Here is a 19,136-nt window from a genome sequence, read left to right as displayed (position 1 = left end):
GCATGAGCGAGCTTCCACAGGCTCCCACCCCGGCCACCAAGGGGGCTCCCAGTCAGGATGAAGAGACTTTGAAGAAAGCCGGCGGGGGTGGGCAGTTGTGACAGGCAAGCAGGAAATGAAGTAAGGTGAAGGTGGGAGGGGTCGGGAGAGCACAGGGCAGAGCTCCCCATTGGGCTTCTCTGAGGATCTGCTAATATGCCTCCCAAGAGCCAGCACTGGGGGGTCCAACTCACAGAGGGCGATGTGACGCTGCCCGGAGAAGGAGAAACACCGCCATCCCCGTGAAGAGAACATTGTCCCTTTTCTGTCTCCCCTTCTTCTCATTCCTTGTCCCACCCCACCTAGGAAAACAGTAGTTAATGGAGAAGTGTGAGGTCAGAGTGGAGCATTCAGGAAAGCGCTGCGTTGTGGGAGGAGGTCCTCAAGAAGCTGTGACCGTGTCCGTCCTGGGCATACTGTCTGGAACACTGCGTTCACTTTGTAAGGTGACAGACACTGCAGTGACCGTCTGGTAATGTACACAAATGTCAAATCATGTTGTAGAACGCCTGAAACTAATATAATGCTGTATGTCAATTATATCTCAATAAGTTAACAACAAAAAGAATAAAACATTCTATAATATACCCGTCCCCGCCAGGTGACCCTTGAGCAGGACCCAGGCAATTGGAGACTCCCCAGCCTCTCCCCCGTCCGCTTGGAATGTTCCCAGAGCTGCTCCAAGGATACAGCATTGCGACAGAAATGTGGTGTTGAGACAGAACCCTCGACTGGATACCTGACTGGACCCAGTCATAGACGCCGCATAAACTTAAGATTCTGCCAGGCAGGTGCGGAGATCTGTTCCTCTTGTCGCCGCCAAGACAAGCCTCCTAAATAAGTTTCCTTGCTTATGAATATGGGGGGACTTTCCTCTTTCTTCCGTCTCTGTCTGCCTTCCCTGCCTCCCGTGTCCAGCGGCCAGTTTCAGGTTACACTGGGGATGGTCACAGAGAGTGCGAACTCACCTGACCCCACCGCAGATTCCTGAACCACAGCTTGCAGGCAGGAGGGGAAGGAGACGAGTGGCTGGTATTGGAGCCAAGGGGCAGTTTTGGGTTACAGTGGACTGGACGTCCAACTCCTGACAGCTCCCCGCTGAAAGTGCATACGCCAGCTGCCAGTGGGGACCAGGGAAAGGAGGCCAGGAAGAGCTTGTCTGAAGGCAGCGCGAGAGAAAAATAGTGCGTTTCCTGATCGGACCCTGACTCTGTTCAGTCCAGTCAATAAGTCGGGCAGGATATATTTCTCACCTGATTTTTTTTTTTTCCCCCAAAACTTTGGGAGACTGCTCCCAGGAGAGGACTACCTGTTTTATCATAGCAACGCACTGCGGTGAGACATGGTGATTTGTCATGGAATGCGCAGGTCACAGGCGTGACGCATAAGCCTCTTGGCTCACATCCATAGTGCCCACAGCCTGCGGCAATGGTTTCTGTACAACTGAGATTTGTAGTCATGACCGACACTGTTCTCGTTGCAGTTTGCTTTCAGCTGAATGACATGGTCAACACGGACGATCTCCGGGGCAATAGAACCATATGATTGGAGATTCCAGCCCTGGCCAAAGCTGCGGGGTAAGAGTCTCATTTTTCTTTATCAACGTACATGATTTCCAAATATCTACATGATATTTAAAATTCATGGATAGATTATCCCTGCTTTTTAGCAGAATTTATATAAACTTCCCCTTTGAGTAATAATATGCTTTGACTCCTAAAAATTCTCTTCCCTTTTATTTTTTGCAACAACAGGACAAGTTTCACCACTCACCCAAGGAGACACTGGTTTCTCGAGCTGACATATGTGTCCCCTTCAGTGCCACCCGAGAATATATAAATGCATCAGGCTTCCCCCAAGGAGATACTTTCACTCAGCAAATATTGTCTGTATGATTTTTAAGGACCCATCTGGCCACCAGGGTTATAAAATCAAATGAAACAAAGCCCTTGCCTTTATGGAACTTTCATAATAGTGGGGAGTTTGTCAATAATAAATTGAGAGATATAGTAGGCAGGATTCTCCAGAAAAATCAAACCAGTGGGACAGATAGATAGATGACAGACTGATAAATCTGATGAGAGAGAGAGAGAGAGAGAAAGGAGAGAAAGAGAAAGAGATGATAGATTTGTTATAAGGAACTGATTCACATAATTAAGTCCAAAATCTGCAGGACCCACGTCCCACTTTGAGTCTGAAGACTGGTAGGCTACCAGAGAACCAGGGAGAGCCAGTGGTACAGTTGAAGGGTATCAGACAGGAGAAGGTTGGAGAAGGTTCAGGCCTTCAACTGATTAGATGGGGCCCACCCACAGTATAGAGCGCAATCTTCTTTACGCAGTGTACCAATTCAAATGTTAATCTCATTCAAAAATATCCTCACAGAGATATCCACAGTCATGTCTGACCAAATATCTGGGCATGTCATGGCTCAACCTGACATAAAACTAACCACTAACAAGAGATTTTTAAAAAGCTGAAAAATAAGTATTTTAGGACTGTTAGGCTATAGAAAAAATAAGCCTGATGGTCTTATGACAAGGTGATATGAGAAAAAGTGACCAGAGGAGGGAAGAGGTTGAGACAAATATCTGTTTAAGTCACAATACAGTCCCAAACTTTAAATTCATCAGTATTCAAATGCCATCTTGTGGCTGATTATTTACATTTGGTTTCATTTATCCGGTGCCATTCATCGCACATCTGTTAAAATCTGCTAAATTGTTTTTTAGAGGTGATAGCATTGCCTTCTTAAGGCTTCGGGTCTTATGCCCATATTTCCTTGTATTATTTGTCGCAATTTCATGCCTCCTGGGTTCAGGATATGGCAGCCATGCCAGCTTCACTCCAGGTTCAAATGCCTTCTTTGATTGTAATGGATTTAATTCAAGCACACCACAAAATAAAATATTCATGGTCAGTGTACATATGGATACCATAACAGAAATATTTACACATTTAGACCAACATACAGAATCACTTTACAACCCCTATGTTTAGTTCAACAATAACATCATTACATAGAATAAACAGGCCTGAATCATTTCCCAAATTCTAGGCCTCCATAAATAGTAGTCAGCATTCTTGGCCCAGCGTTGTAATCTTTGCTTGGTAACTCTATGCAGTCTACTAAAAGACTTATCATAAAAAAAGGGCCCATGACCCCATGATTTGTCTGGAAGCCATATTGTCATTATCGCAAGGGTCAGATTTTTACATTCTTTTTACAGATGCCTCCCTCCCTCCTCCCCCATCACATCTACATTGTTGAAGGCACACTGAAGTCAATAGAATTCATTGCTGATTTTCTCTTTAACCTACAAATGTATCCAGTCAACACACGTCAATTACATCTCATTAAAAATAAATTTTGAAAAATATTCCGCAAACAACAAAAAGACTTATTAAATAAGGAAATCACACCAAAGAATATTGATAGCATATGTAAAAGGTACAGCTACAACAATATAAATACCCATGTGTATCCGTTTCCATTGTTTCTGTAACACATCGCTGCTTAAGACGACACCCATTCACAGCTCAGGGCTCTGTGTGTAGGAAGTCCAGCAGGGTGGGATGGGGTAAAGTCCAAGTCGAAATGATGAAGTCGAAATGATGGCCAGCTTGGGGCGTCTGGGTGGCTCAGTTGGCTAAGCGTCTGCCTTCAGCTCAGGTCGTAATCCCAGAGTCCTGGGATCAAGTCCCCGAATGGGGAAAATCCCTGCTCAGCAGGGAGCCTGCTTTTCCCTCTCCCTCTGTCCTTCCCCCCGCCTGCTCATGCTCTCTCTCTGTCTCTCTCTCAAATAAAATCTTTAAAAAAAGAAGAAAAAGCTGATGGCCATCTTGAATTCTCATTGGAAGTTCTAGGGAAGAAACAGCATCCAGTTAGTCTTACTGGCAGAACTCAGTTCCTTGCAGTTGAAGAATTTAAGTCCTGAGGTTTTTGACCTATGGCACCCCTATCTTCAAGCCAACAATGGCATGCCAGTCACATCCTTCTCCCACTTTGAATCTCTGGCTTCCTATTCTGCAACTAGCTGGAAGAAAGTCTGCTTTTGAAGCGTTTCTCTGATCAAGTTAAACCCACCCAGGCAATCTCCCTTTGGATTAACTGAAAATCAACTGATAAATTACCTTGATTGTATCTGTAAAATCCCTTTTGCAATATTAAGTGACATCATTGCAGGTGTAAGTAGGGAACAGAGATCACTGGGTCCATTGTAGAATTCTACTGTACCCTACAGCCAGCCTGCCCCGAGGTAAAAAGATGGAAACAGAGATGCCTGGGTGGCTCAGTCAGTAAAGCCTCTGTTTTCAGCTCAGGCCCTGATCCCAGGGTCCTGGGTTCGAGCCCCTCTTCAGGCTCCCTGCTTAGTGGGGAGTCTGCTTCTCCCTCTCCCTCTGCTGCTCCCCCTGCTTGTGCTCGCTCTGTCAAATAATAAAATCTAAAAAAAAAAAAAAAAGATGGAAACATGATTACTCCTCTGACCTCATCCCCTTCCTACAACCCCGAATTCTGGGGCTAGCCCCCCCTGGCTTTTCTTGACCCCCTTCCCACACTGAAATGCGAAGCAGTATATTATTCCATAGTACATAATTTCAGACTAGTCTAGATGAAATAACATGAAAATTAACCTTTTGGGATTTTCATCTATATTAATGCCTATAAGTATAGATTATAAATACTTCTTGCTGGTTATAAGAACAGATCACAATTGTTTTTAACCTAATTTTTGTAGGCAAACTTCTGTTTCCAGACAAACTGTTTCCAACCATTTTTTTTTTAAAGTTTTTATTTGTCAGAGAGCGAGCACAGGCAGACAGAATGGCAGGCAGAGGCAGAGGGAGAAGCAGGCTCTCCGCCAAGCAAGGAACCGGATGTGGGACTCGATCCCAGGACGCTGGGATCATGACCTGAGCCGAAGGCAGCTGCTTAACCAACTGAGCCACCCAGGCGTCCCCCAACCTTTTTTTTTTTTTTTTTTAAAGATTTTATTTATTTATTTGACAGGTAGAGGTCCTAAGTAGGCAGAGAGGCAGGCAGAGAGAGAGAAAGGGAAGCAGGCTATCTGCCGAGCAGAGAACCCAACGTGGACTCGATCCCAGGACCCCGAGATCATGACCTGAGCCGAAGGCAGTCGCTTAACCAACTGAGCCACCCAGGCGCCCGATTTCTGTTTTTGACCTTATTATTTGTTTGTTACTTCAGTATAGGGTTTTTTTTTTTCCCCTAAGATTTTATTTATTTATTTGAGGGAGAGAGTGAGAGCACAAGCAAGTGGAGCAGCAGAAGGAGAAGCAGACTCCCTGCTGAGCAGGGAGCCAGACACGGGACTCAATTCCAGGACCCTGAGACCACGACCAGAGCAGAAGGCAGAACTGAACCCACTGAGCCACCCAGGTGCCCCTGTTAGTTCCATGTAGTTGACATACAATAATTTCAGGTGTTGATGTTACTGTTTGTTCTCATTTGTTTGGTTTCTTTTTTTTTTTTTAAGATTTTATTTTATTTGACAGACAGAGATCACAAGCAGGCAGAGAGGCAGGCGGAGAGAGAGAAAGGAGGAAGCAGGCTCCCTGCTGAGCAGAGAGCCTGATGTGGGGCTCGATCCCAGAACCCTGGGATCATGACCTGAGCTAAGGCAGAGGCTTTAACCCACTGAGCCGCCCAGGAGCCCCATTTGTTTGGTTTCTTATAACCACATTCCTGGTGGAGGACTGGCGTCCTGGTGGGGTACAGTGGCCTTACCAGGGGCTGTGACTTCAATTTGTTTCCCTGCAATGGTGTTAGCCAGCCACATTGCCAAGAACTTTAGGATTGAAACAAAACAAAACCCTTCAGGTATTCATAGCTTTCTTCCTTCTCTTCCTTTCACTGCTGTTGGCCCAAAGCTATGGAAATAACCCCAAATGAATATGACTGTTTCTTCTCTGGTCTATTTTTTAAAAATTTTTTTAGTAATTATTACATGGTATAATGATATTACTTTTGATATGTTAGATTACATACAACATACGAAACTTAATTTCATCTCCTTCTTTCTACTTTTGTTTATATGGTTACAAGAATTTTTTTTTTAATTATTAACACATAATGTATTATTTGCTTCAGGGGTACTTGTCTGTGAACCATCAGTCTTATACAATTCATAGCACTCACCGTAGCACCTACCCTCCCCAATGTCCATCACCCAGCCACCCCATCCCTCCCCCCACCTCCCCTCCAGCAACCCTCAGTTTGTTTCCTGAGATTAAGAGTCTCTTATGGTTTGTCTCCCCCGATCCCATCTTATTTCATTTTTTGCCCTCACTACCTGCCACGATCCCCCCGCCCTGCCTCTCAAACTCCTCATTTCAGAGTGATCGTATGATACTTGTCTTTCTCTGACTGACTTATTCTGCAGAGCATAATACCCTCTAGTTCCATCCACGTTATTGCAAATGGCAGGATTTCATTTCTTTTGATGGCTCCATGGTATTCCATTTTGTATGAGTGTATACACACACATACATACATACATACCACATCTTCTTGATCCATTCATCTGTTGATGGACATCTAGGTTTTCTCCACAGTTTGGCTATTGTGGACATTGCTGCTATAAACATTCAGGTACACGTGCCCCTTTGGATAACTACATTTGTATCTTTAGGGTGAATACCCAGCAGTGCGATTGCTGGGTCATAGGGTAGCTCTATTTTCAACTTCTTGAGGACCCTCCATACTGTTTTCCAGAGTGGTTACACCAACCTGCATTCCCACCAACAGTGTAAGAGGGTTCCCCTTTCTCCACATCCTTGCCAACATCTGTCATTTCCTCACTTGTTAATTTTAGCCATTCTGACTGGTGTGAGGTGGTATCTCATTGTGCTTTTGGTTTGTATTTCCCTAATGTCAAGTGATGTTGAGAACTTTTCCATGTGTCTATTGGCCATCTGGATGTCTTCTTTGCAGAAATGTCTGTTCATGTCCTCTGCCCATTTCCTGATTGGATTATTTGTTCTTTGGATGTTGAGTTTGATAAGTTATTTATAGATTTTGGATGCTACCCCTTTATCTGATATGTCATTTGCAAGTGTCTTCTCCCATTCTGTCAGTTGTCTTTTGGTTGTGTTGACTCTTTCCTTTGCTGTCCAAAAGCTTTTGATCTTGATGAAGTTCTAGTAGTTCATTTTTGCCCTTGCTTCCCTTGCCTTTGGTGATGTTTCTAAGAAGTTGCTGTGGCTGAGGTCGAAGAGGTTGCTGCCCATGTTCTCCTCAAGGATTTTGATGGATTCCTTTCCCACACTGAGGTCTTTCATCCAATTTGAGTGTATTTTTGTGTGCGGTGTAAGGGAATGGTCCAATTTCATTCTTCTGCATGTGTCTGTTCAATTTTCCCAAGACCATTTGTTGAAGAGATTATCTTTTTTCCATTGGACATTCCTTCCTGCTTTGTCAAAGATTAGTTGACTGTAGAGTTGAGGGTCTATTTCTGGCCTCTCTATTCCATTGATCTGTGTGTCTATTTTTTGTGCCAGTACCATACTGTCTTGATGATGACAGTTTTGTAATAGAGCTTGAAGTCTGGAATTGTGATGCCACCAACTTTTCTTTTTCAACCTTCCTCTAGCTATTTGAGGTCTTTTCTGGTTCCATATAAATTTTAGAATTATTTGTTCCATTTCTTTGAAAAAATATTAATAGTATTTTGATAGGGATTGCATTAAATGTGTAGATGGCTTAGGTAGCATAGATATTTTCACAATATTTGTTCTTCCAATCCATGAACATGGAATGTTTTTCCATTTCTTTTGGTGTCTTCCTCAATTTCTTTCATGAGTACTTTATAGTTTTCTGAGTACAGATTCTTTGCCTCTTTGGTTAGGCTTATTCTTAGGTATCTTATGGTTTGGGGTGCAGTTGTAGTGGGATTGACTCCTTAATATCTCTTTCTTCTGTCTTGTTGCTGGTGTATAGAAATGCAACTGATTTCTGTGTATTGATTTTATATCCTGACACTTTACTAAATTCCTGTATGAGTTCTAGCAGTTTTGCAGTAGAGTCTTTTGGGTTTTCCACATAAAGTATCATATCATCTGCAAAGAGCAAGAGTTTGACGACTTCTTGCTGATTTGGATGCCTTTAATTTCTTTTTGTTGTCTGATTGCTGAGGCTGGGACTTATAGTACTATGTTGAATAGCATAATGGACATCCATTGGTGATAATGGACATCCATGCTGTGTTCCTGACTGTAGCAGAAATTCTCAGTTTTTTTCCATTGAGAATGATATTTGCTGGGGGTTTTTCATAGGTGGCTTTGATGATACTGATGTATATACCCTCTATGCCTACACTTTGCAGAGTTTTGATCAAGAGAGGATGCTGTACTTTGTCAAATGCTTTTTCAGCATCTATTGAGAGTATCACATGGTTCTTGTTCTTTTTTTTTATTACTGTATTGTGTCACATTGATTGATCTGGTGTTTACAAATTCTTTAGCTTCTGTTTGTCCTGGAAGCTTTTTATCTCTCCTTCTATTTTCAATGACAGCTTAGCTGGATATAGTATTATTTGCTGCATATTTTTCTCATGTAGTGCTCTAAATATATCATGCCAGTTCTTTTTGTCCCTCCAGTTGTCTGTGGATAGGTCTGCTAGCAATGTAATATTTCTGCCATTGTATGTTACAAACCTCTTGTCCCAAGCTGGTTTCAGGATTTTCTCTTTGTCATTGAGGCTTGTATGTTTTACTATTAGATGATGAGGTGTGGACCTATTTTTATTGATTTTGAGGGGAGTTCTTGCCTCCTGAATTTTGATGATTGTTTCCTTCACCAAATTAGGGAAATTCTCTGCTATAATTTGCTCCAAATATATCTTCTGCCCATCTTTTTCTTCTTCTGGAATCCCAATTATTCTAACATTGTTCATCTTATTGTACCACTTTATCTCTCGAATTCTCCCCTCATGGTCCAGTAGTTTGTCTTTTTCACAGCTTCTTTATTCTCCACTATTGGATCTTCTATATCACTAATTCTCTCTCCTGCCTCATTTATCCTAGTGGTAAGAGCCTCCATTTTTTTATTGCACCTCATTAATAGCTTATTTGATTTCAACTTGGTTAGATTTTGGTTCTTTTCTCTCTCCAGAGATAGATTTATTTCTCCAGAAAGGGATTCTCTAACATCTTCCATGCTTTTTTCAAGCCCAGCTAGCACCTTGATAATTATTCTGAGCTCTGGATCTGACATCGTACTAATGTCTGTATTTATTAGGTCCCTAGCCGTCGGTCCTGCTTTTTGGTTTTTTTTTTTTTTTTTTTTTTGAGGTGAGTTTTTCTGCCTTGTCATTTTATCCAGATAATAGATGAATGAGAGAACAAAATATTAAAAGGGTAGCAATGACCCCAGAAAAATATACGCTAACCAAATTGGAAGAGACCTGAAACCAGGAGAAGAAAGGAGGGAAAAAGAAATTTATATATATTAAAAATATTACATATAATACTTATGACATACTATATATTATATATAATTATATATATTTACATAAATATAAATTATATAGTATATATTTATATCTATATTTACACACACACACACGCACACACACACACACACATACATACATACATATATTAGACTGGTGAATAGAATAGAGCCACAGACTTGATTCTTGATTTTGGGTGTATTTTGGTCTGTTCCCAAAATTTTAAAGAAAGAAAAACATATATATATACAAAAATAAGGGTAAAAACGATGAAGGGATAGAAAATGACTGTAAAGACGAAAATTTAAAAATATTCTAAAAAAAGGAATTGATAAAAAGTAGGTTGAAAAAAGAAAAAAAAAGGAAAGAATGTGATCATGCTGCAGACTAAAACAAAGCCATGCACTAGATTAAGGGTATATTTTGATCTGTTAGACAAAACTGTATCCCAAAATTTTAAAGAAAGAAAAACATATGTATACTGAAAATAAGGCTAAATACAATGAAGGGATAGAATATGACTTCCAGAAAGTGTCACTTTTCTGTTCGCAGAATTGCTGTGCTTCTTCTCTTCAATCTCCTGTTGAGTATGTAGGTGTTCAGAATGGTTTGATAACTATCTAGCTGAACTCCTGGGACCTGATGCAGTTGGGTCTCCTACTCCTCTGCCATCTTGCTCTTCCTCCTACTATTCTTTTTTATCTTAAAAACTCATCCCCTAAAGATTAGGGACATCCCCAAGTCATAAGGAGCCTGTATCCTTTGAAGAAATCACCAGATCATAGGAAAATAGTAAGGACGAGCCTCTTGCTTCCTGGCCATCAGCTTCATTTATAGACTTTTTTTTTTTTTTAAGATTTTATTTATCTGACAGAGATCACAAGTAGGCAGAGAAGCAGGAAGAGAGAGAGGAGGAAGCAGGCTCCCCGCTGAGCAGAGAGCCCGATGTGGGGCTCGATCCCAGGATCCTGGGATCATGACCGGAGCCGAAGGCAGAGGCTTTAACCACTGAGCCACCCAGGTGCCCCTCATTTATAGACTCTTAACTTCTCCATGATCTGTAGCAGGGAGATGGGGCCATAGCGTGCCAGGCACTCCTGATCCCCCCAGTGCTTTCAGACTTGGCCCTTCCAGTGTTGTCCCCACCCCCCTATCAGAATGTCCTTTTCTTGCCTCCAGAAATGCTGCACTGCTCTGTCAGATAAAGAAGACCCCCATAACTCATAATTCCATGGCTTCCTTCACTGAGTCCAACCTGTAATGTATTGGCAGGAATTCCATGATGTTCATACAAGGTAGTTGGCATTTTTCCTAAATTGAAGATTTGTCTTATTTTTTATTTTATGTCATTAGTCTTTCCTTTGAGAGCAGTTTGTGGTCAAGAATGGGAATCAGTAATACGTAAGCCTGTATTTATATATCCATATTCCTCAGTATCTAAACTTTCTAATGTTCCTAAAATCATATTGTTTGTGTAATTCAAAAATATTTTTCACCTAAATTTATTTTAAAATAAATGTCATTACATTTCATCCTAGTATATATTCCAAGCAAGCAGTTCTTGCGGCAAACATTTGAGCTTATCTAATGTTCTAGAATAAGATGAGCTAAGTTGGAATTGTTGGTTTAAATAGAGCCTCTTATGGTGAGTGCTGTGAAGTGTGTAAACCTGGTGATTCACAGACCTGTACCCCTGGGGCTAATAATAGATTATATGTTTATTAAAATTTTTTTTTAATTATGAAAATAAATAGAGCCTCTTACACTCCTTTACTATGAGGATGACAAGTATATGAGCCAAACAGGATGTACCTCTGCTCAGAGAGGATATAGGTGAAAATAATACCACCAGTAAGTTTTATTCTATCCTAAAGCATTCTCTTCGCGTCTTCTCAATCCAAAGCTATTGGAAACAGAATAAAAACACCATCAATGTAGATTAACAGCTGGATTTTGTTTAAAATATTTCCTTAATTATAATCTATTTAATTTTTCACAGCTTAAGGGATTTTTGTTGTTATTGTTATTGGTTTCCAGAGAAAATCTCTTACTTGTGTCTCTTATATGACAATCTTGTGTTTCTGGGTTGCAGAGCTGAAAAATATGGTGGCAGTTGCTCTGAAAAGCTCATATTCTTACTTTGCTCTTCTGAATTTTGCACTCCACCAATAGTAGGTCTTCCCAACAACGTCAAATCTCACTAAATCATGCAGACATAGAAGTTGCCAGAAGTGCAAGAGGCTCAGTGAAATTTGGGGGAAAGTTTCAAAAAACAAGGCAAGTAAATACTCACGGGGTGTTTACTTCCTCTCAACACTTAGACCTGAGCATTGTAAGAGCTACACGAACCCAAGATGCTGGTTTTTCTTACTTTTCTGCTTTTTGAGAGTTGGGAGACAGAGCCCACCTACTGCCACACAGTAGCAGGAGTCAGGGAACCGGGTGAAGCTTTATGATTTCACTAGAGACCAGTTTTGATATTTGACTTGTGGGACTGAGTCCTGTTGCTGACTCCAGATGGGACTAACTCCAAACCAGAGGATAGGACGCCCCACTGCAATCACTGAATTGCTTGATGTGGGAAGATCACGTTGGCATCTGTCAAGTCACAGAAGTGTGGAGCGTGAGTAGACTTGAGAGGAGACACAGGAGCTTTCCACACACAAAGGGCAAGGGCAAGATTGATATACTTTTTTAAAAATAGGCAAAAATAGAAATAAACTAGAAAGCAAACCTACAAAAAAACACAAAAACAAGAAAGGCAAAAGCTGTGACTGTTGCAGCCGCCTCCCCTTTTATGAAATAACAAAACGGTAGAAACAATTTCTGTATCTGTTGATAAGAGACAAATAAAATGTGGTGTGTTAATACAGTGGGACAGAATGACACTGTTTAAATGCCGTTACTGGAGCCACAGGTGTCTTTGGGAATCAATCTCAAAAGTGATGTTGAGGGACAAAATCAAGTTGCAAAATGATGTGTGCTATGATACCACGTATATGAAGTTCCAAACACATCAAACCAAAATGTGTATTTTGTGACTACGCAGAAATTTTGGAAGAACAAAAGACTGGATGAGAAAGATATTTACCAACTTGAGGAGTGGCTAGCTCCATGGAGGCGGGAGGAGGAGAGGGGGAGTGAGGTCAGGGAGAGACTTGAAATGGGGCTTTGACTATATCTGGTCTATATTTTTAAAAAATACTTACTTATTGGGGCACCTGGGTGGCTTAGCCAGTTAAGTGTCTGCTTTCGGATCAGGTCATAATCCTAGCTAGGGTCCTGGGATCGAGCCCTGTGTTGGGCTCCCGGCCTGCTTCTCCCCCTCTCTCTGCCTGCTGCTCCTCTGCTTGTGCTCTCTCTACCAAATAAATAAAATCTAAAAAAAAAAATTGATTGATTTATTAAGATTTTATTTATTTGAGAGCCAGAGAGCCAGAGAGAGCACAAGCAAGAGGAGGAGGCTGGGGAGAAGCAGACTCCCCATTGGTCAGAGAACCTGACTCAGGGCTAGATCCAGGGACTTCTGGATCATGATCTGAGCTGAAGGCAGATGCTTAACCGACTGAGCCACCCACGCACCCCTGTATTTTTTTTTTCAATATTTAAAGTAAACAAAGTGAGTGTTAACATTTGTTAAATCTGGATCTTAAATGCATAGATGTTCTGTTCTCTGTTTTCTGTGTGTCTGAAGTATTTCATAATGTGAAAAATATTTGTAAGAGAAAAATGTGTTTCAACCAGAAGCTTTTATGAAATAATGTTTATTCTATTAAATTGTTTATTATATACGGTCTTATTAAGAATCACAAAATTAAACTTTAGATGGCCTCCAGGCCCTCATTAACTGTGATTAATGAATTTGCCAGGTCTTGACCCCACTCCCTACTACTCCATGCTTTATCTGTTATTTTGCTTGTCTGCCCTTTCTTGGGGGCACAGTGTTCAACAGGAACAACAATAACAAATACTCTGTTTCAGACAAAGGGAAAGAGCCATATCCTCAGCTGAAATGTGTTTAATTCTCTCAACAGCTCAGGTCCAATATATTAAATATGGGCTCTATGATCAGATTTCACTGTTTCAGAAAGATGCGTCTGTGACATTCGCAGAAGAGTGGGCCATCCATCAAACACGAGAGCTACACAGGATGCATTGTGCGGGCAGAGCACCTACCCCGTACTACAGCTCAGCGGGAAAGCTCCTCCATGTGGTTCTCATCAAAGACCTCAGAAGTGCATTTCACATAATAATCTAAAGAGACGACCCAAGATTAAACGCAGGCCCAACACATATACATTTCAGGATTCGGTAGAGGTATTTCGACTATATAACCTATGTAGTCATTTCTGGTACATAAATTGGATTTTTAAAGGCCTTTACAGAATCTGTAAAGAATCCTTCCCTACTTTTTATACCTTTTCTGACAATATTGTGTATAAATGTTGACATTTATCCTTTGAATTGTGTTAATTGGGTGGAATGGCTTCTGCATCCCTGAGGTGACTTTGAGTTATCCGTGTTAAGGAGTGGGAAGGAGTAGGAAAAGGAGGAGATGGTTTCAGTAGGGAGTGGGGGACCAACAGGGAAAGGGCAGAAGGACCATTAAGGAATCTACTCCAAACCAAGGATGCCTTCTCCTTATCTTCTCTGAGACCACCCACTGCTATGCCTCACTAAAGAGAGGCACAAAACTCTTAGCTTCCTAAGGAAGGCAGAATAATGGCCCCTTTCCAAAGATGTCCATATTCTAATTTCCAGAACCATGAATATGTCATCTTACATGGCAAAGAGGACTTTGCAAAATTGATTCATTTAAGAATCTTGGGATGAAAAGATAATCTTAGATGATGCAAATGGGCCCAATGTAATCACAGGGTTCTTTATATGAGAGGCAGGAGGGTCAGACTCACAGAAGGAGATGTAACGACAGAAGCAGGGTCAGAGAGAGAGATGTTGGCTCTATACATGGAAGAGGGGCCATGAGCCAAGGGATGCAGCCAGCCTATAGAAGCCAGCAAAGAGCAAGGAAATGGATTCCTCTTACAGCCTCCAGAAGGAACACAGCCCTGTTGATAACTTGATTTCAGGACTTCTGGCCTCTAAAACTCTAACAAACCCGGGTTGTTTTAAGCCACTAAATTTGTGGTAATTTGTTATGGCAATAATAAAAAATCAGTACGCCTCATTACCCTAGTGAAAACTTACTGATGGATAATTCTGCTCATTCCAATCTTGATAGCCCTTCCAGTGTTGAAGGCTTGTGTTTCATAGGTGACTATGAGGAAAGTTTGTGTGTGTTTGTAATATGCTGAGAGTACACTGCTCTAAATAAATTATGAGTTCTGATATGAAAGACTCTCTGAGCACCACAGAAATGGAGTAATAGCCCACACACATGGCAGCTGATAAGGATGGGAGCCCTGCACCTACAAGACAAGGTAACCCCTTACAGTAAGAAAAACCCTCTTGCACGTACATCCTCCTTGTCTTTCCTGTACAACCTTGGGAATCTGTATTCACTTCCAGGACGATAAGAATGCTCAACTTGCTGAAGGAATACCTTTCATCTAAAAGCACTGAAATAAAAATCTCTCCTCATAAATTTAAACATATCTCTAAGAACAACCAGATACCTGAGGGAAAAAAATCAACAATGTGAAAAGAACTAACATGAGAAAACAGAATTTGTAAAGATCAGAGGAAACTACAAAATAGCCATTAGGACCCTCAGAGAGATGAGAGGCTATCACAAGCCAAAGTTTGTAGAAAAAAGTGATCAGAGTAGTTGAAACAACTGTCATCCCTCAACTCCACAAATAAATTTCAGTATGTGAGCTGGAATTAATAGAAATAAGTAATTAAACTGGTAACCTGGAAATGCAAGCTGGGGATTCCTCTGGAATAGAGTGCAAAATAAGTAATGAATTATGGGGAGGAGGAGTCTAGGAGGAGTTGTGGGGGTGGATAGCATACTAGATATAGCTAGTTGAAAATTTTGATGAGGATAAAGTTATTTAGGTGTGAAGGAAGAAAAGGGAAGGGAGGGAGGAAGGAAGAAAGGGGAGGGGAGAGAGGGAGGGAGGGCAAACAAAGTGCAAAGTAAGTTACTTATTAAGGTATAGAAAGAAGTACACTTGCCTAAGATGATATATCTACAAGGAATCAGAGTAATATTATCTCTGTAGTAAAATAATTTTAAATTTAGAATCAAATATAAAACCAAACCATCATATAATTTTAAAAGCCAAAGAAAAAGATATTTTCAAATTACAAAGATTCTGAAAGTTTACTTCTCATGGAACACATTCCTAAGGAATTACTAGATGCCATACTTCACTAAAAATTAACCAAAAAAGTTGGAAAAAAGCCATCATGGCTTTTTTATATAATAATGGAAAGTAAGAAACCAGTAAAATTTTTTAAGACATTTCATTCTATACTATATATACTTAAGAAACCATTTCCCTAAAAGTAGAGGAATCATGGTTTTAAATAATAAAACTCTGCAACTACAATTTCATGGAAAGTAAATTCAGTGGGTAGGCAAAGAGGGATATTGAACTACACTAAGATCCCTGACTTTTCAGGCTATAAAAGAGGCAGGTAAAAAAGATGGATTCACAATAGTGATAGAAAAATATAAGGTTACCAATTTAAAGAAGAAGAAGATCTATAACTTTCAAATCACAAAAGTATTTTAAAAGGAAGGACAAGAGTGATGAAGGGATGGGGGAGAGGGAAAAAGGAGACAGGATAAGAAATAAGAGTACTTGATTGATAGGTTAAAAAGAAAGTACAATAAATGGGAAACATACACCAAGGTCAGAGCTATAAGACTACATCAATTACTGCAGTAAAAATGAATGGGTTAAATCCAGCAAAAAAAAAAAAAACCTAAAAAATAGAAACAAATTAAATTCAGCTGTATGCTGTTTACAGAAAATGCACCATAAATCAAAATGACACAAAAACGGAAGATAACAGAGTTGAAATTGATAAACGAAGTGACTGCTCACACTCTGGCACTATTAATGTCAGCGTAAACATAATCAAAGCAGAAAACACATTTTGTTTAAAAGATACAAATAAGAGAAGTGCCTTCTGCGTAACATGGAGAGTCATAAAGTAAAAAGAACAGGAAGCTCTGTGAAACAAGTTACCAGTGGGCAAATGAGGACAAAAAAGTGAGGAGTTCTCCACACACCAGTGGCACACTAGGAAGGTTCCCACTGCAGGGGGAGGTGGCTGAAAGGATATAGGCAGATAATTACAGCCTATGTCCTACTAAGGAATTTAGGCTGAGCGGTTTTATGTGAGAAAAGAGAGAGATCACTTTTAATGCGGTCTTACTGATTTGTGTTTTTCTTCTACTGAGATCACTGAAAACATAGTCTGTAAGATTTCATTCTCTTGAAATCCACTGAGTCTTGTTTCATGGCTCAGGATATGATCCATTTTTGGTGACTATTCCATCTGGGTTTCTTTTTTAAAGATTGTATTTTGAAAGAGAGTGCACGTGTGAGTGGGGGGAGGGGCAGAGGGAGAGAGAGAGAGAGACTCTCAAGCAGAACACGCTAAGTGCAGAGCCTGGTGCAGGGCTCAATCTCATGACCCTGAGATCATGACCTGAGCTGAAACTGCTATAGAATAGAGGCAAATGTAAATGAAAACAGAACTTACCAAAATCTGACACAGTGAGAGAGCATTAAGGGGGGAAATTTATAGTTATAAATGCTAACATTAAAATATACAGGAGGGGCACCTGGGTGGCTCAGTTGTTAAGCCTCTGCCTTCAGCTCAGGTCATGATCTCAGGGTCCTGGGATCAAGCCCTGCATCAGGCTCCCTGCTCAGCAGGAAGCCTGCTTCTCCCTCTCCCACTCCCTCTTACCTCTCTCACTGTCTGTCAAATAAATAAATAAAAATCTTTAAAAAAAAATATAAGATCTCAAATCAACAATCTAATTTAGAAGGCACTTTTCTTTGGAGAATTGGCATTAAAATAAAAGCATGGAGAGCATTATCTAAATACTGTAATTGTGTATATTTACTCAGATGCCACTTATTCAAGAGCTGGAGCTCAAAGTTGCTGCTGGTGCTGCAGAAATAAACACATAGAACTTCTCTACTAGATGTTCTCTAATAGAACTACCATTTAAGAAATTAAAAAAAGAAAAAACTAAACACTGAGCTAGCAGAAGGAAATAATAAATATTGGAGCAGAGAACAATAAAATAGAGAATAGAAAAAAAAATAGAGAAAGTCAACCTAACAAAAAATCAGTTCTTTGAAAAAAATCAACAAAATTAACAAACCTTTGGCTAGATGGGCTAAGAAAAAAAGAGGGAAGACTCAAATTATTAAGATCAGAAATGAAAGTGGGAACATCACTACCAATTCTACAGAGTACTCTGAACAACTATACAACAAACTGGATAACCTAAATGAAATAGACAAATTCCTAGAAACATAAAACCTACCAAGTCTACCTTATGAGACATAGAAAATCTGAATAGACCTATTACTAGTAAAAAGATTGACTCAGTAATCCAAAATCTGCCAAGGAAAAGCCCAGGAACAGATGGCTTCACTGGTGAATTCTACCAACATTTAAAGAACAACATCAGTACTTCTCAAACTTCTCCAAAAAAGTGAAGACACTTCCAAGCTCATTCTGTAAAGCCAGCATTACTCTGACACCAAAGTCAGATAAAGACACTACAAGAAAACTACAGACCCATATCCTTTATGAACATTGATGTGCCTATCCCCCGCAAAATACCAGCAAACCAAATGCAGCAGTAGACTAAAAGGATTATACACCATGACCAAGTGGTATTTATTCTTGGGTGTAAAGATGTTCAGAATACAAAAATTGATCAATATAATACACTACATTAACAAAATGAAAGACAAAACTCATATGATCATCTCAATTGATGCGGCAAAAGCTTTCGAAAAAATTCAGTACCCTTTCATGAGAAAACACACACACTCAACAAACTAGGAATGGAAGGAAACTATCTCAACATAATCAAAGCCATCTGTGAAAAATCCACAGCGAACATCATACCCTTGAACAGGAACAAGGCAGAGATGCCCATTTTTACCACTTCTGTTCTACATAGTACTGTAAGTTCTAGCCAGAGCAATTAGGCAAAAGTAAATAAATAAATAAATAGTGTTCAAATTGAAAGGAAAAAGTAAAAGTATTTCTGTTCACAGATGATATGATCTTCTATGTAGAAAACCCTGAAGATTTTACACGTGCACTCACACACCAAGCTATTAAAATAAATGAATTCAGTAAGGAACTGAATAAATGTATAGAGTTAACACAGAAAGCAGTTGTATTCTACATATAAGCAATGAAAAATCTGAAATGGAAATTATAAAAACTATTCCATTTTCAAACATCAAGAAGAATAAAATTCTTAGGAATTAACCAAGAAGATGAAAGACTTTTACAATGAAAACTATAAAATATTGTTGAAAGAAGGTAAAGATATAAATAAATGGAGATATATTCCATATTCATGGATAACAAAACCTAATATTGTTAAGACGACAATACCACCCAAAGCAATAGACAGATTCAGTGCAATCCCCATCAAAATCCTGA

General features: G+C 40.0%; 1 long non-coding RNA gene across 1 annotated transcript; it reads left to right on the top strand.

Annotated features, from left to right (window-relative positions):
- Positions 1-1,161: 1,161 nt before the first annotated feature.
- Positions 1,162-15,337, top strand: LOC125107856 (uncharacterized). The gene is made up of 3 exons (XR_007129673.1): positions 1,162-1,374; positions 1,523-1,616; positions 13,547-15,337. It is a non-coding gene; the product is annotated as an uncharacterized LOC125107856 (long non-coding RNA).
- Positions 15,338-19,136: the final 3,799 nt, after the last annotated feature.

Source organism: Lutra lutra, chromosome 8 (genome assembly GCF_902655055.1).
Source record: "Lutra lutra chromosome 8, mLutLut1.2, whole genome shotgun sequence".
Taxonomy (NCBI): domain Eukaryota; kingdom Metazoa; phylum Chordata; class Mammalia; order Carnivora; family Mustelidae; genus Lutra; species Lutra lutra.
This window is presented reverse-complemented; position numbering and strand designations above follow the sequence as displayed.